This window comes from Rattus norvegicus, chromosome 9 (assembly GCF_036323735.1).
Source record: "Rattus norvegicus strain BN/NHsdMcwi chromosome 9, GRCr8, whole genome shotgun sequence".
Classification (NCBI taxonomy): domain Eukaryota; kingdom Metazoa; phylum Chordata; class Mammalia; order Rodentia; family Muridae; genus Rattus; species Rattus norvegicus.
In genome coordinates, this window is record NC_086027.1 from 114,924,313 (window position 1) to 114,930,089 (window position 5,777).

At 47.3% G+C, this 5,777-nt stretch overlaps 1 long non-coding RNA gene across 3 annotated transcripts; it reads right to left on the reverse strand.

The window, feature by feature from the left end:
* Positions 1-378: 378 nt before the first annotated feature.
* LOC120094856 (uncharacterized) lies at positions 379-2,952 on the reverse strand. Of its 3 annotated transcripts, XR_010054895.1 has the most exons (4): positions 2,832-2,952; positions 2,175-2,314; positions 930-1,834; positions 379-616 (listed from the first exon to the last, which is right to left on the reverse strand). It is a non-coding gene; the product is annotated as an uncharacterized LOC120094856 (long non-coding RNA). The 3 variants fall into 3 exon arrangements; XR_005489553.2 differs by lacking the exon at positions 379-616 and having other exon boundaries at positions 866-1,834; XR_010054894.1 differs by lacking the exon at positions 379-616 and having other exon boundaries at positions 866-1,834; positions 2,737-2,884.
* Positions 2,953-5,777: the final 2,825 nt, after the last annotated feature.

The following is a 5,777-nucleotide window of genomic DNA, read 5'->3' on the forward strand; positions in this document are numbered from 1 at the left end:
ACTTTTTTCATTTCAGAATGGCTCCAGTTGCATTTTTCTTTTCTTTTTTTTTTTTTTGTTTTTTTGGTTCTTTTTTTCGGGGCTGGGGACCGAACCCAGGGCCTTGCGCTTCCTAGGTAAGCGCTCTACCACTGAGCTAAATCCCCAGCCCCCAGTTGCTTTTTTCTTAATGAGTTCTTTCATCATCTCAGACTTGTGTTTTAACAGCAACTTTACCAATGACTCGAAGAGACAGGCGGGAGCATAAGGATACAGAATTTAGTGCTTAATAAAGGAAAGGCAGGCTCTGACGCTGAGTGTGGCGGCTTCCACCATCTTACCGAGCTTCCGCAGAATTACAAGCGATAAATTCATATGATGCTACCAGACGATCCCATCTCGGAATGTGAGGTTTAATGAAAGCTGGGCAAGCTCAAAGCACAAGGTCAGGGAAGCTGAAGTCCACGGAGGGCACCAACTCCATTCAGGAAAGGCCTAGGCAGGCGGGCAAACCTATGACTCAACTTACAGAGGAGAGAACCAGGCCAGAAGGTGAAAGAACTCCTCCAGAGTCATGTGGAGAGAGGGCTCCAGGGTGATGATGCTTCCTCTGCTCGCCAACAGCAGCCTGCAAGTCCTGCAAATTCAAGCCGAATGCTTTTATTTCATTTTAAATATTTCTGTACTCTTTGACAGTTTCATACATTTAAACAATGAATTTTAGCCATTTTCACCCACCCCCTCTCTCACACCCAACTTTCTCTCATTCGCTACTCTTTCTCTCTGGAACCCCCTTGTCCCCATACCTCCTACCTCCCACCTCCATGTTTTCTTTCTTTCCTGTGACTCACGAACTTTAAATAGCATCTCGCCCCGAGAGTGGGTGGGGTATAAGGACAATTTATTGATTGTTACACCCGTGAAGAAAATGAGCACGATGCCTTACGAACGTTAGGAATAATTCCTGGGAGAGGCATGTGGGGTCCTGGCCCCTCCCAGGGGGCCAGGCTTAGGCAGAGAGTTCCGGATGGTGCTGACTACACAGGTACTCTTCTTGGTTAGCTTCAGGTGAACACAGCCGTCCTGATAGTATTCACGCCAAGTAGAAGGGACGTGGGAAGTTCAGAGCTTTGATAATGGAGCCTCCGCCAGCCGTCTTCTCCACTGGCCATGCCTCATGTACACTTCATTCTATTTTGTGACTTAGAAGGAGGAAATGGTTAAGGGAAGGAAGGGTTTAGATTGTTTTAGAATGTGTGTCCATGTCCTTGGGCAGAACAACATGGTGGTGAGAGGGTGTGGTTGAGGACCGCTGCCTGTATCACCATTACGCTTCCTCGGAGAGAAAATCTTCCACCTTGGAGGGAAGCCCCTTGAGGCTCAGGATATGCTACAAAGAGGGAAAGCATCCTCTCCTGCAGGGGAGATCCTTAAGATTCAGGAAGTCTCAAAAATCTACCACATTCACAAGACTTCTCCCTCCTCAAGCTCATCTAAGCCATAAGGATGCCTGAAAGACACTCGAAGAAGCTGAGTAGTCTGGAAGAGGCTCAGATCAAATATGCTGACAAAAAAAAAAAAAGCAAAACAAAACAAAAAACAAACCCAAAAACAAACGGACAAAAAATCCCCACTTTCCTACCTATTGAACTGCACGCAAGTATTACCCTGTGCCCATGGTTCCTAGCTGTCATGGAGTATTACCCAAGCTGGGGTGGCTTTTGGTGATGTTTTGCCTTTGTGTTTTCCGTTACTGTAAATAACGTCTTACCCATACTCCTGCAAGTAACTCCGAGAAAACTCATTGCTCACCAAGTTGGACTTTGTCTCCTTATGTTGGTCTGTCCTTGGTTCCCTGAATATAAAGAGTGCAGCATTGTGCATGCTTCCCCAAGCTTAGTGCCCACAATGACCACCTTAGGTGGGAGAAGGAAAACAGGAAGCAGCAGGGATGTTGTATCCTGCCACCAGAGGCCTACTTCCTACAGCCCAAGCGCCACTCCCCAAAGTCAACCAAACATCCTCACAGAGATACCAGCTCCGAGACTGAAGGCATGAGTTTATGGGGACATTCATATTCTAACCACCGCAGCTGTCAGGCTCCTAGAGGAAGAAGCACGGAGGCTGAGCCCCAAAGCCCTCAAAACCCAGCAGCATCGGTGTGCCCATCATTTCCGGACTGAACAGTAACCCACCTGAGAGCCCCCATTAACTGCATGCATTGGTTTTCATATGAGATGTCCCTCAAAGCCTTGCAGGTTGAAGTCTTGGTCTTCGCCATGGAGGGTGCTCAAGATGTGATGGAAGTTGGGGAGCCTTGTTGGAAGGATTGGATCTGTGGAGTGACCATAGAGTGGTAATAAGGAGAACTTCTTCCTCTCTCTCATTCGTTCTCTGCTATCCTGTCACCATGAGGTAAACAACTTTGTTCCATCAGTGCTGCCCTCTGCCAGCATGCCCTTCATCTGATCTGGTCATGTGTCTACCCCAGTGGTAACCTTGGCTATCATCTCAGGCTGACTTCTGTGAGTCGACCCTGCTTGCCAGTTGGGTTTGTCATCTCTTTTATGATTCCAGAGAACACCCTCATACACGCAATTTTAAACATGAAACTCAGACATTTTGCCAATGACAACTCCATGGTAAGTGACCCTAGAAATGACCATCCCTTCCTTGAAAGCCCCCCATGGCTGGCTTTACCAATTGATGTCTATCTTAGGGTGTTACTGCTGTGAAAAGGCACCATGACCAATGTACCTCTTAAAGGAACAACATTTAATCAGGGCTGGTTTTCAGGTCCCACTATTATCAAGGTGGGAGCGTTGCAGGGTCCAGGCAGGCATGGTACATACTGAGAGGAGCTGAGAGTCCTACATCTTCATATGAAGGCCACTAGGAGAAGAGTGCTTCCAGGCAGCTAGGAGGAGGGTTTTAAAGCCCAAGCTCACAGTGGCACACATCCTCCAACAAGGCCACACCTCCTCCTCCAACAAAGGCACACCCACTCCAACAAGGCCACACCTCCTCCAACAAGACCACACCTCCTCCTCCAACAAAGGCCACACCCACTCCAACAAGGCCACACCTCCTCCAACAAGGCCACACCTCCTCCTCCAACAAGGGCACACCCACTCCAACAAGGCCACACCCACTCCAACAAGGTCACATCTCCTTCAACAAGACCACGCCTCTCTCATACCCAAACCACCACAGTGCCACTTCCTGTCGCAGCCTTATCTACCCAACTAAGTTCTTCAAGGACAGAAGCTAACTCCTGTCTTCAGATCCAAACTCCAAGGGAAGCATATGGCATGTAGTAGACTCCTTGTAAATGTTCTCCTGCATCTATAATGTACATATACAAAGAAACTGAAGCACACGGGGAGTTTAGAGTTCACATTTGGTGAAAGCTAAATGGAAGAAATCCAGGAGCTTGGGGGATCTTCTGGGTTATCGCTTCAAAAGATGAAAGAACTAAAACATATTTGGTTTCTATCTTCAAACCTGGATTTTGATGACTGTTAAACAACCCAGTCAGTCACCCAATCCTAGATTAAACATTGTATGGGAGACATTAGAAAAAGGGCCCACGTTCCCCTTTAGAAGCTGGTTCTTTTTAAATTTTATTCTTAATGGGTCTATGAACTATGTTTAGCAGCCAGAAAATACTATTTAAATACTCACACAGTGTACAGACAGCTAGAGTAACATCAGAGGCCGCATTGAAGGAGAGAATTTCAAATCTGACTCTTTCGGAGTCCAGTCTTCCTGGAACTGACTCGGGGGTTATTGTGGGATGCTGGGAAACCCAAGTTCCTGCAATGGCACCAGGGGAGATTCTCTATCCTGCTGTGGGTTCCAAACACAACAGGCCCCATAATACCCTGTTACGGAAGTGGGCCGTTTCTCACCCTAACAATTCATGCAAACACAGGTATTCGATTGGTTCTCTCGATAACTTATCCCCAAACTGATCTCCACCCGAGAGCCCCGAGACTTGTGAACTGGGACTTTCCTGAGATCCCTCACGGGAGACACTCGCTTCTTGCCTGAGCCTCTCCAGCAGGGACCTCCGTATTCTCGTGTTACCCAAAGTAGTTTCTGTCGAGCTGATTCTCTGGTAGCATGAAAGGTTGCTGGCACCTGTTGTGTGAAAGCTGCAGGCCTGGAGCCAGTTAAAGCCGCCGATGGCCAAGGCGTGGATCCAACACTTCCCCAGTGTGGTGACTCAATGGGGAGCTTAGAGAAAGGCTGGGACCCCATCAAGCATGCCCTGGCATGTGTCCTATAGAGCAGAGGCAGACAGGTGTCTCCTATTCCATTCATCAAGTAGGAGTTCAGCTACACTTAGTTTTCTTAAGTCAAACACAGGTAGCTCAAACGTTTGAATAGATGTTAAAACGTGTAGTTAGTGGTGGGTGTTTTGCTCAGGGTCTCTCAACAGATCATTTGTGACTGCCTCACTGACCCTGAAGCTTAGTCAAACGAGGCCCTTACAGACACATCTTTTCAGAGCAGACCCTTAGAAGCCTCTTACATGCAGACATGCACTAACATACAAACACATATGCACAGACTGCATATGCTCACCCACGGTGACCCATGTTGGGGAGGGCTACACAGGAGTCACCTTCTAGCCTTCCAGTGTCCAAATGCTTAACTCGGGTGACAGGAAAGCTGGGTATTTTTCATTAGAGTCCCTGTAGCTGCCAACTGAAGGGAGGGAAGGATGAACAAAGGTGCCAAGGAACAAAGGAAGCAATGAAAGAAAACAGAAAACATGTTAGTGTTTGGGCTGGAGAGCTGGCCCAATAAATTTAAAAAATGTTAGTATTTAGGAACATACTTCTACACTGAGAAAACCAAACTGTCATTGCCTGATTATCTTCTTTGCAGCCCTACATTAGATTGAATGAAAAGAAAATGCAAGGAAAAGGAAAACAACTTCTTGCCCTTATGTGGAAACCAAATCAGTTGATCTCAGAGAATTGGAGAGTAGAGATCACCAGATTTGGGAGGGAAGGGAAGGGTGAGTGCTGGAGAGGGTTGGCTAATGGGTACGAAATACCACAGTGGCAATCACCCTTAACAATACATTATTGCATGTTTCCAAATACCCAGAAGGGAGGGTTTGAGCCCAAAGAGTGGATACATGCTTGAGGTAATAGATATCAGTTACCACGATTTGATTAACACACATTTTATATGCATGCCAAAATACCGCATCTCACCCCATAAATACAGATGCAGTGGTTTGGAAGAGCAAAGTGCCTACCTGAGGCTGGTGAGGAGTCCTGCTCCTGCTGTTTGCCACCCACACCTGTCAGTCTCTGTTTGGCCTCCTCCTTGACCCACCCCTTCACCCTTATCCCTAATTCTTGCTGGTCTCTGTTTCCCCAAAGCTGCACACTGCACTTCTGTCCTGCTTTACCAAGATGATCTCACCTCAAGGACGATCCCATTTCCTAGAAGCCCATCTTTTGTGCCATGTTTTGGACTCCCCTTTGAGTCCCCGATAAGAAGAGGAACAAGCCAAACATGGGAATACACAGCCCCATTGGGGCGGTCAAGGAGGGAGGGATTCTCAGGTTCTAGCCGAAAAGTCCATTTCAATATTTATAAGGCTAGAAAACCAACTGGATTTTCCAACCTCAAATCTTAAGAAATGATGGAGACAAAGAGGAAAGACTGAACTCAGCCCCTCAAGGTCCCGGGGCCTCATGCATATATGCAGGGCCTCGGTGGAGAACAAATCTTAGCAGGAAGTGGCTACCTGTCACATTATCAGAGTGCAGGAG